This window comes from Humulus lupulus, chromosome 5 (assembly GCF_963169125.1).
Source record: "Humulus lupulus chromosome 5, drHumLupu1.1, whole genome shotgun sequence".
NCBI classification, from domain to species: domain Eukaryota; kingdom Viridiplantae; phylum Streptophyta; class Magnoliopsida; order Rosales; family Cannabaceae; genus Humulus; species Humulus lupulus.
Genome location: NC_084797.1, coordinates 132859177 through 132870999, shown reverse-complemented (window position 1 = coordinate 132870999; position 11823 = coordinate 132859177). Strand labels below are relative to the sequence as shown.

General features: G+C 34.0%; 2 long non-coding RNA genes across 2 annotated transcripts; both read left to right on the top strand.

The window, feature by feature from the left end:
• Positions 1-4915: 4915 nt before the first annotated feature.
• On the top strand, positions 4916-6739 carry LOC133780610 (uncharacterized). The gene is made up of 3 exons (XR_009869444.1): positions 4916-5467; positions 5635-5943; positions 6237-6739. It is a non-coding gene; the product is annotated as an uncharacterized LOC133780610 (long non-coding RNA).
• Positions 6740-10590: 3851 nt separating this feature from the next.
• Positions 10591-11496, top strand: LOC133780609 (uncharacterized). The gene is made up of 2 exons (XR_009869443.1): positions 10591-10708; positions 11241-11496. It is a non-coding gene; the product is annotated as an uncharacterized LOC133780609 (long non-coding RNA).
• The last annotated feature ends 327 nt before the right edge of the window (positions 11497-11823 follow it).

The window sequence follows — 11823 nt, the reverse complement described above, 5'->3', positions numbered from 1 at the left end:
ACTCATCAATAGAGCATAATCTACCACAGATAACCAACATATAAGCATCCATGCACTATTTACAGTTAATCATCCATATTTTCATTTACATGCACGGCGATGTTAATAAACATGCCTCAATATTTTCACACAGCAGTCAAGGGCCAGGCCTTATCAGTATCTCATGCTTCCTAGTAATTCAGAAAATAACAACTTTCATAGCTCATCTCAGGCACATAAGCACATAACACACACATATGCACATTACCAAACCCTGATTTGAGCTTGTCTCCAACAGTGAATGTACATGTCCAGGCTGTCTTCAGGAGCCCTTAAACCTAGGACGCTCTGATACCAAGTTGTAACGCCCAGGATAGCCAAGACCGTTACACTGTGTACTTATAAAGGTGCAAGACTTGCTAATCAAGTCATTATTTTAAAAAACGTGTCACTAAACATGGAAGGGCAAGGGTTAAAAAGGTTTTGGTCTCAAAAGACTCATTTCATATATTTAAACTATAATAAACACGGGATCCAATAAGAAAATAGAGTTAAGATAAGTTTACAGACTCCCAAAAGTACATGAGTAATCACTAGTCATATTAAGGCAAAATAGACAGTTTTCAGGTCTCGCGTCCCTGCCTAAACCTCAACCATGGTGGCCAGGCAACTGGCTATGTACATTCTGCTTGCTGAGCTCTCCAATCAAGGCTGATCTAACTTGCCCTTGCCTTTACCTGCACCACATATCACCCGTGAGCCAAGGCCCAGCAAGAAAACATCTTATACAACTCAATCAATAATAACAGACAGTTAATTCATTAAGCATGTATTCCCATCAGATAATCCACAACAGATGTTCAACACATACATTCAGGTTCGAGATACAATCAATCACATATTGCACTCATATCACACAGTATTCAGGGCCGACGACTTAGGCTGCACCCTCTGTTTAACCCACTGACTCCGGTCTACTTAAACCGAGCTCAGCGCATAATAAACTGTCCTCGGCTACCAATGGCCGAGCCGCGCCCTGTGCGCTAGTGAAACCCTTGGCACCCTTAGGCCGTGGTTCACTAAATGGCTTGCATGGCATAATACCATCTTTTCAAGCGTTCACAATAGGGAGCCCTTAGTCCCGTCACATATATTCAACCAAGTGTAGGTTATTGATTACGAGCCACGCCCCTCAAGCACAATCCGTTCGCGAGCCTAAGCCTTTATCACCTAGTCACAACCAAAGTACAGGGTTCCATTAATACTCGAATATAGGTTTCTGGTTATAAAACTAACTCCCGGGAATCCGAATTCCACCAAGCACGGTGATGGAATCAATCCCGAGCACACTAGACTACTTTCTCGTGCCTAAAACCCACAAAAACTCATGTGCACACCCAAGGGCTGTGGCCCTTGAAGCTTAGCTGCGGTACTAGCCTTAAAACAGAACCAAGCCCATCCTGAACAAGACATGCGCCGCGGCGCCCTCCCATGGTCGAGCCTCCTTGGTCCTTTTTCATCCTAGGGCTACAGCGCTCTAGAACAGAGATTCGGCCCTCCCCTTCGTGCCCAGAAAGGCCATCATTTCTAAGCTTGAAACCTCACCTTAAACCATCCCAAAGCTCCCCAACTCATAACCAATTAATCCCAACTCCTTTGGCATGACTTAAACAACATAATTCCACAGAAAACACAGCCTAACACACGCTAATCTTCTCTTTTCAATTTCTGAAACTCAAGATCTATAAACACTCAAACCATCCATTCAAATACAATTAAAATCTTCTAAACCATGAGTTGAAACTTACCTCTTCTGCTGAACCACTTCACCAAGCCAAAGCCAAGCTAAGTCCCCAAGTTTCCTCCTCAATTATGCCTTAAAACATCAAAACCATGTTTACCTCAAAACTTAACCAAAACCCAGAATTTCCAACCACAGAAGAGAAGATTAAATTGCTTACCTTAACCCTGACTCAGCTCTTGATTAATCCCTGAGCTAAGCCTCCAAATCCCCACCTCAATCCTCAGAAATTCCATCTTGATTCCCTTAAGATTTCTGTGTTTTCCTTCCCTTTGATTTCCTAGAGAGTGAGAGAGAAATGAGGTAGAGAGTTTTAGCTAAGCCTCCAAATCCCCACCTCAATCCTCAGAAATTCCATCTTGATTCCCTTAAGATTTCTGTGTTTCCTTCCCTTTGTTTTCCTAGAGAGTGATAGAGAACTGAGGTAGAGAGTTTTAGTAGGTTTATCTTTCTTCCAAAAGTTTCCTTAAGTCTATCTTATTGCTAAGTCAATCCCAAGGCTCGGGGTGCCGGAACCAGCCCCGAAGCCGAAACGGTAAAAACCCCCAATGTTCCCGCCTAGACATCCTAACCTCAAATATATCTCCATATATTTATTTTCGTAACTCGATAGTCCAAATCACTACCTGATACCTAAAATACCCCTGACTTGCCCAAAGTCATATCTTAAATCCCGTTGTGACTTTTCCCACTATCTGACCCTAGGATCGTCTCGAGTCGTGCTCTGTGAACCTGCCCACATAATAATGTGGTTCTTACATATATCACATATTTATTTCATATTATCACATAATATCATCAACTATCATATAATCAACATTAATCACATATTCACACATTTAAGTCAACGATATCCACTCTAATCCCATTTATGCCCTCCCGGCATGCTAATCAAGGCCCCTAAACCATATTAGCAAATTTGGGTCGTTACATGTTTTTAATTCAGAACTAGCAAAACAAGCAAGTTGATGACCCTGTATAACCATATTTATTCTCTTTTCTTTTTTAAGCTTCTTCTTTTGTAGTTACATTATTTTCGCAGGCCAAAGAGTTCATTGGATTTGATTTGATTTGATTATGTCAGTGCAAGGTTGGAGTTGGTGGACATTGACATTATGATTTATTTTGCATTAGTGTTTTTGATTCAGAACTAGCAAGCAACTTGATGACCCTCTATCACCATCTTTACTCTTTTTGCATCTTAAAGATTCTTCTTTTGAATTATGTAATTGAAACCTTTTGATTTTCCATGATGATGTTTAGAAGCTCAGATAACAGAACCTGTCTTGTCTAGAGATGCATTAAATCTATTCCCTTTAGTTGATGGGCAGTAATACCATGAAAACTCTATTTAGCTTAAATGCATTAAATTAGAAAGGTTCTTTGGCTCAAATTTCTTCCTGGTCAAGTGTTAACAATGATATATACTAAATTGACAGACACCTTAATTGAAGAAAGTTGTTTTTTCTTTTCTTAACTAAGTAATATGGTTAGATATGATGATATGATATATGCTGGTTATGTACTTTCTATTTATGTAGATGAAAAGAATAAGACTTGTAAAACCTTCTTTGTGTTCTTTAAGAGTTGTGTTACAATAATATGTTTGTCCTCTTTTCTTTCCTCATACGTGTGCATGTGTTTCAGTTGGATCTTTGCCAGAAAATGGCCGAACATCTTGCAAGGGCCACGGTTAAATATATTATGTGGCTGTAATAATGGCTGGAACTGCTTTATTGTTGGCTTTTTATTCAATAATGCTTTGGTGGAGAACACAATGGCAAAGCTCAAGAACGTATTTCATTGAAATTTATTTGTATTTCTCTATGTGACAACCTTACTATTTCAACATCATTAATAAAGGCTAAGATTTTGTTTTTTTTTTTTAAAAAAAGTATCTGACCATTAGTTTATTGTCCTGTGCCTAGAAATAAGTTGGTCTTAATCATTTGACTTCATAATTATAGTTTGTAGGCATTTAATATTTGGTTCTTCTATGAAACATTTTGCTTGTTATTAACAATGCTTTCTTGAAATTTTGGTTTGTTATGACAATAAGTATCCCAATTGTGCAAGCATGAATGTCAATGTGTTCATGTAACTTTGAGGGGTGTAAAGAAATATAAGAAGTTTTCAGATGTGAGGGGTTGCAGTTAGCCTTAGCATGGAAAAGTAGGGAATACATTTTTTTTATTTGATATCTGAACCTGAGAACAAGTATGTTTTGTCCAGTAGTGTAATTTTGTAGTCAGCTTAAATAGAATGAACTTAATATGTTTTCGATCATCCTCTCCTTTAATTGTGTGAACTGAGAGAGTAGGTGCCGAATTTGATTTGACCTTTCAATTAATGTGCAAATCATTTTCCTACAAGTTTCATTGGGTAGCCCTTTGGCTGGTTTCCTTCTCTGATTTGTTAAGAGAATGGATATCTTTATTGCATTGGTGGAGTGTGCTTGTCCTCTCTTCTAGTCAATACTAGTCTTTGATTCATCATCATGCAACAAAAAATAAAATTGACATCATATTTATGGTGTAGCCTTGTTTGAGCTTTGGGAGCTTAGTACTATATTTGTTATCTCTTGGATGCTAGAGGGCTAGTTAGATTCAAAAGAAATCAGTTGGTAGTTTTAGCTTTCTAGCTAATAGGACTATTTTCACTTTTTTTTTCCTTTTGTCATTTTATGCACTGTCTGGAAATTCGAGGTTATGATTTTTCAACAGTTAATGAAACATGCTACAAGCTTAGGCTGACAAAAGATGAAACCAGTTACTCCGAAGTAGGCTAAATATTATATTATTCTGCTCTAATTCTTGAAATGACATTTTTGAATTCATTTATACTCCAGTTCCTTCTATTCTTATTCCTTTTCAGTCTTGTATGGTTTAGCAGACGGGCTTAAAGGAGCTTATCCTTAATTAGACCCGTTCAGAAACTTATTTTTTTAAAAAAACAGACCCTTTCAGAAACTTCAATAGTTTTTCAAATGGCAAGTCTTAAGTGTAAGAGGAATAGAAGAGAGGGTGGGGAGTCTGTAGTGCATTTATAATTATTTCATTGGGTGAATTTTTGTTTAGATTGGATTTAAGGTTGAGCATAGCTGTACTGTAGCTATGTATTCTCTTTCTTGATTAATACAAATATCTTCTTATTAGTGAAAATAAAAAGAAGGTTAATTATGGATTCTCAGCTCACTAGTTGCCCCTGCTATTGGGGCTGGAGAAAATGTTCTTTGTTGGTCTTCTGGAGGAAAAGTGTAGAGAAATGTTATAATATGAGGTATTATTGCTAAATAATGAGATATGCTCTATGAAGGTTGATCAATGTGATGTGTTAACAGTGTCTGGTCCATTCAGGTGGAAATTATATTAAATGGTTAATTGGCCCTGTTAAAGCTCTGTTACATTATTGTGATGAAGCTTTTGATGAATTGTATTATTTTTATGTCTGGCCACCTGACTTCAGAAAGTTTCACTCACATTTCACTGAATTTTACTTCTACAGGAGCTGTTGCTGTTCTTTTACTTTTAGCTGTTGCTCTTCTTTGTGTGTACGAACTTTGTGCTGTGTATGTTACAGCTGGTTCAAAGGCATCTCAGTGGTATTCGCCTTCTGGTTTCTTCTTTGGCGTATCAGCAATTGCCTTAGCAATTAACATGCTCTTTATATGTAGAATGGTGTTTAATGGTACATGCAGTTCTCTTGTCTGGAGTTTTGGTCATTTGTTTCTATGTTTTCAGCTTTTGCAGTAGCAATTGAATCTTAATGGTTATTAGTTCGTATCATTTGCTATCATTTTTTATTTTCGAAGTTGTTTGTTTTCCCCCATTTTTTAAGTCTACCTGTTTGCACAGGAAACGACTTAGATGTGGATGAGTATGTAAGGAAGGCATACAAATTTGTCTATTCCAATTGTATAGAAGTGGGTCCTATGGCTTGTTTACCAGAACCACCAGACCCTAATGAGCTTTATACTTGACAATCTAGCAGGCAAGTCATAGTATAACCTTTACTTTACTTACTTGTCCTATGATTATTTGTACAACAATTTTTATTTTCTTTTTTGCTGTTGCATGCAGGTTCTGATCTGTAGATTGATTGATAGGCCTTTGCGTCCAACAATGCTGAAAGGCTTCTACCATGAAACTCAGATACTTTCTTGGGTGTGTTAGCATTTACTTTTAGTCATTGCAACAAATATATGCACACATCATGTATTATTACAAGTACTTAGTTTAATACAAAGAAAGAAAAAGGGAACAAATTACACAAACAAACTAGGTATTAAATCTCTAAGAAAAGCCCATGGATGGCTACATCCTGCTGTTCTGTGCTTTTTATGTGTTGATAATTGAGTAACACTTTTATTTTCTCAGCAGGTCAGTACGTTAGAGCTGTCTTTCTACATTTATGCTTCGTACTTCCTAGAAATTTCATGATCTTCCTATGCATGCAGGTTCTGAGTTATGATGGTTTGCACTCTCTAGATGCTTTGGCAATTATAGCTGCAGAAATAGCAGTGTGATTTTTTTTTCTACTTTTTTTTTTTGAAATATGAAAATATCATGTACTGCCACTTCAATATCACATTTAGAATTTGATAGACTAGCATATTTTTTTAGCCTGATTATATAAATTCCACAGTGCTTTATCGGAAATGCCAAATGCAAAGACTATTGCTGGAGTTCGAATTGGCCTTGTTGGAGATAAGACTATTGCAGGTTGTTAACTTCATTTGAGTATGTAGCTGTATGCTGGCATGCTTTTATTTATTTACTTTTAGATGCTTTGGCTATGTGATCTCACACTATGCATGAATATGGAAATGTAGAACAATCTGTATTTTTTGTTTTGTTTTTGGAATGCACAAATTGGTTTGATTGTAGTTAGTAAAAGAAGTAATTTGGTTATGGTTGAAATGCAAAATTGTATATTATGAATAAAAATTGGTACTAAAGTATGTGTCAATTCTTGTATTTAGTGATAGTTGTAGCAATGTCACATGCAAATCAGTCTTGAAATTTCATAAAAATTCTATGTAGATCATTTCCTCTGTTCGTATGGTTGCCAATTTTCCACCCATACCACTTTCCCGGCTAGTGTGTGAAACATATTTGAAGTGATAACAGGTATCATGTCTCAAAATTTATTCATTTGACTGAATTTCAATATGGTTTATGTAGTTAGTTATCAAAAGATTTCATGATGATGCATTGTTGAGGTATGGATATTTGTTTGCAAAGAGAATTGCCTCTGACGAAATGTCACCACTTATCTTATTCTGTAATATTTAGGACATGTTGTTCTCTATGGTTGTACACTTCTTATTTTCACTTGTTTATTATGTTATTATTATGTAATTATAAACATATATTATCATTTCCATATGTGATTTTAAATTTTAGTCATGCTTTCAAGTTTCTTTGAGCTCGAAATATAGACAGAAGAATTACTAGAAACTTAAATGGTATAGTGCATAGATCCTAAACAAATTGATCCATGCAGTGGAGATTAATACCTGCGACCCCTCAATATTGGTATTTCTCTTTTACTTTCAGTTTTTATAATAACCCCGCTCTTTAATGTTCACAAGGGAGTAATATTTTCCTGTACATTTGTTGTTTCAGGGGCGAATAACTTCTTCTTGGGATTTGGCAAACATATGTGATTCTATCCGGCACTGTATTGATACTCTTGCTTTGGAAGGCTCCACAGGTGGGTTATATGTTACAGAAGCTATTTATTATTTTCAACTACTTTATTTGAAAAGTTATTGATGTATTATACTTTTCCTTAGACTATACTGCAGTGTCTGAATCAGTGGCATTACTAACTGATTATACTGAAATGGCAGCACATAACACCGAAATGAATCATCTGATAGTATCAACCGTGATAGTGCCCCTATGCTTAAACTGAAATAACAGCACATAAAGTATTGCATTTTTTTGTTGATTTTCAGATGATCTTTCAAAGTTCTTCTTTCATGTTGTTTCTTCAATTTCTTCTATTACTGATTCCACAGTATACTCCAATACTTTTTTTTTTTTCAAGTATTGTTCCCTTGCAATATATGTATATATGAGTTGGCATGTTGTATTGGCTTCTTCTACTGTATATACTACTGGTATGTGGCCATCATTATTTTGTCTATAAGCTTGAATCACCAAAATATATGTTTCTCTCAGCACCATTGATCTATTTCTCTTCATTTTATTTATATGACAAATTGACAATGGCTCAGTCTACCTATTATGTACTGTCATACATATTTCTGGTAAAAGAATAGTTGCGGACATTGTTTTTGATTGGAAATTAACAAGTATCAATGCTTTTAAGTATTTTCCAATATCTTTGAGGGGATTGGCCAATGTTAATTTTTATGTTACCTTCTTACTCTAGCTCATATCAAGTGTATGGTTGCTTAGTACTTTGTTTCTAATACTAAGAGTCTAAGTCTTCTACTTTTTGTATTCAGTACACTCCTGCAATAGATATTTGGACCATAGGATGTATTTGTTGAAATGCTTATAGGAAAACCACTCTACACCAAAAAGGGCATAGGACAACACTAAAATCTAACAGAATTAAAAGATAATGAGAAACAAAAGATAATGAAGTCATTTCAAAAGATGGTTAGTTTTGATGAGAAAGTCTGGCTTGTTACACCAGCTCTAAACATGGTTATCTTAATTGCTAGGCAATGTACCTTTAACTCCAGCAACTCCTCCCTGCAAATACTTCTTAAAATTGTGAAATGTGTGCATTCTTATTTGTTATTTATTTTTATTTTTTTGTTGTACTCACTTGATTTTCAAGTTATTACTTTGCTGTTCTAACTAATCATCAATAGTCCTGTTTATTTTATTGAAACATTTTTATTCTCCTTGTTCAGTTTCCTATTGAATGCTCTCTTACCTTGAGACTAGTATGAATAGAACTGATTTTTTATTAGAGAGCAAGCCTTATTTTTTTAATTTGTAAATATGATTTTGTTTTTCAGCATTTGGGTTAGCATTTATAACTTGAATTTCAAATTGGAAGGTCACTTTTGTTTTAATACTATGAAAATTTCAAGGTCATGTATAGTTTCTCCTTGAAATTAACATGATTTTACTTCTCATTATATAGTTTCTCCTTAATTTTCTTGATTTGACCTAACTGAAGACATTGAGACATACAGAGTTTCTTAAATCATGGGGTGACAAGGTATTCAAAGATAAATGGTGGGTGTTTCAAGGTATGTAGAGTTTCTACTTCTATTTTTGTTGTTATTGAATTTTTGGAGTTTGTTTTCCTTGGTCAAAAATAAAATTTTATTTTAGCAAGAATGAAAAAGATAAAATATACTGTAGTTGTTGCATCACTTAATGTCTTAATCAATTGTTAGTAACTTGATCTTGGGAATTGGTAGTTTAGTTTGTTGGCTGGAATTTCATTGCATTAGAAAGCTTTAAGGAGTTTAGTTGATACAAGAGGAATTGTACATTGATGTCTTGAAACTTGAAAAACTTGAAAAGCAGGAAAACCTCGTTGAACCCATTATTTTCATGTTGCTGGTATGTTCTATAAATTTCTGGCTGTCTTTGTTCGTGTGATGTCTAAATAAACACAAGTGTGAAAAGTACAAAGTACATTTGATTAAATATTTGCACTCTAGTCATGTTGACTGTGATATACGAAATCGGGAGTCTTATGCAGAATTAAATCAATACTTAGAGTTCTCAACTGTAACTTTAATGAAATTTATTTGGAAAAAAAAAAGATGAATTTTTTAGCTGCTGTTTTCAATTTTTTAGCTACTATTTTCAATTTAGATCCATAGTACAAATTGCAATCTATGAAGTTAGATTCTTCTTCTTGATTGAGGAGCCTTATTGTTTTGGTGTGGTAATTATGCTGTTATGCATTGCTATTTTTGAATTTTACCTTTTGTTGGTGATGATGGCTTTGTATTTATACATCGTGGAGGTCAGACAGTCTCTAAGATTACTCTAGCAATTGTCTCTATTGTTTGGTTAGCTGCTGGAGTTTGCTTTTTTCATTGCTTCGCCAAACCATTCCTGGCTTTGGTTGATTAACATTTTTAAGTAAGATTCATTCTTTAGTTACCTTTCCTTTTCTTTTGCACTGAATTTTGAGTTTCAAACAATTCAGTTCGATTAAAAAACATTGGAAAGCTAGATGATAAAAGCATTTGTTTGCTTCGATTTATTGGCTTAATCACTTTATCATAATTAGCTTTAGGTTTCTAAATTACATTTGCTATGAAATATATTATTGATTCACTTTCTGACTTGGAACTGATTCTTTCTGTTTTCAGCTCAATCCAAGTCTTTATGACAGTCATCAAATATATTCCTCACGTTAGAAATGCCTCATTTCTTTTTTCCCCATTAGAAAAAATATCAATTATTTTAAATATAATCTTATGTAACATCATTGATGAAATAATTTAGCTATCCCAAAGGCTTTCTTTTTCCTTTCTTATTACTGTATGAGCAGAGAATTAGAGACAGTAATACTATGTTGTTCTTGGAATTATTTCTTGTTTGTGTTTGTTCTTTTTTCTGGTTCGTTTAGTTGGTGTTCTTGGCAGGTTATTAAAGGGTTCAATCACTTTCAATATCATCCTCTTATACTAGGTACACTGACTATGATTTCAAGCTATATTTCTCGAACGTAGACATCTTAAAAAACCATGGTGAAACAGATATATATATATATAACACATACTTTAATCTTAGCACTAGACCTTATATATATATAATTTAGTTAAATCAGTTAGTTTTGGGACAGAGAAAGTTTTGTTGATGGTCCTATTCGGTGTCTTCTTTGTAACCTAGAAGGTGAATTTCCCGTCAGGACTGTGGAACTTATTCGCCTCTTATCATCCCTATCTGAAGGAACTTGGCCAGCAGAATGTGTGTAAGTTTCTTTATTTCCTTGCATTGGGTTGAGGATTCTACAGTAATTTCTGTACGTTTGTAAACACTACATTGTACTATATCAGCGTAATTGACTGCGAATATGTGTCACTATTTTGTAATTACTTGTTAGTGCCCAAATAACTTAAGGTCTAGAGTTTAGTACCTGTTTGAGCTCCATATTCTATTACACCTCTCCTTTAAATGAGATATGAGATTCGATGGATCTACCCTAGAAATAATAGTATCATTCTAAATGCTTTTGTAACTCAAATCTCCCAAACTTTTAACATGCTGTCTCAGTAATTAAGTACCTGAACCAGAGATGTCTTTAGGATGAAATTGAGGCCCCTTTAACCTGAAAATGTTAATGTTTGTTTACTGTTTCACTGTGTGATAGCACTATTTTGAATTTTGAAGTATGTTCACCTGGTATTGCTTGCTTAGGTCTTATATTGTATATAGTTTTATTATTTGATTCATATTAGTTAATTTTTTTAAGCATATACCTTACCTTTTATCTGCTATTGCAGGAGAAAAATGTCTCTTTCTCCATCAATTGGAGGAGAAAAGGATACTTAATTTTGAAGGCTTTGTGTTGGGCAACTGTAGAATATTTTTTGCTGAAAGTAGTAACTTTTCAATATGTTGAATATTTAAGACTACTTGAATACTTAAAGAACATTTTGTTGTTGATGACAGTGTTGAATGTTTTAAACTAATTTGTGGATTGTTAATACAATGTTGAATGTTTTTACTTTTTGTTATTTGAAAATCAAGTTCATTTGATGATGCTAGTATATATTAGAAAGCTAATTTTAATTATATAAAAAAAATTAAAATATAATAGAATAAATGTGTTATATAAATGAATATATAATGAGAATTTAAACTTATCTAAATATTAAAATAATACGAAAATTGTGTTATAATATCTATTACAATAACACTTTTTATGTAAAGAATTTTGTTATGCAAACTTCATTATATAACACAAATAATGTGTTATACCAAAGTGTAGTATAACACAAAAAATGTGTTATACTAAAGTGTAGTATAATACAAATTTATAAGTATTGAAATGTGTTATATAATAGACTATAAATAATATAATTA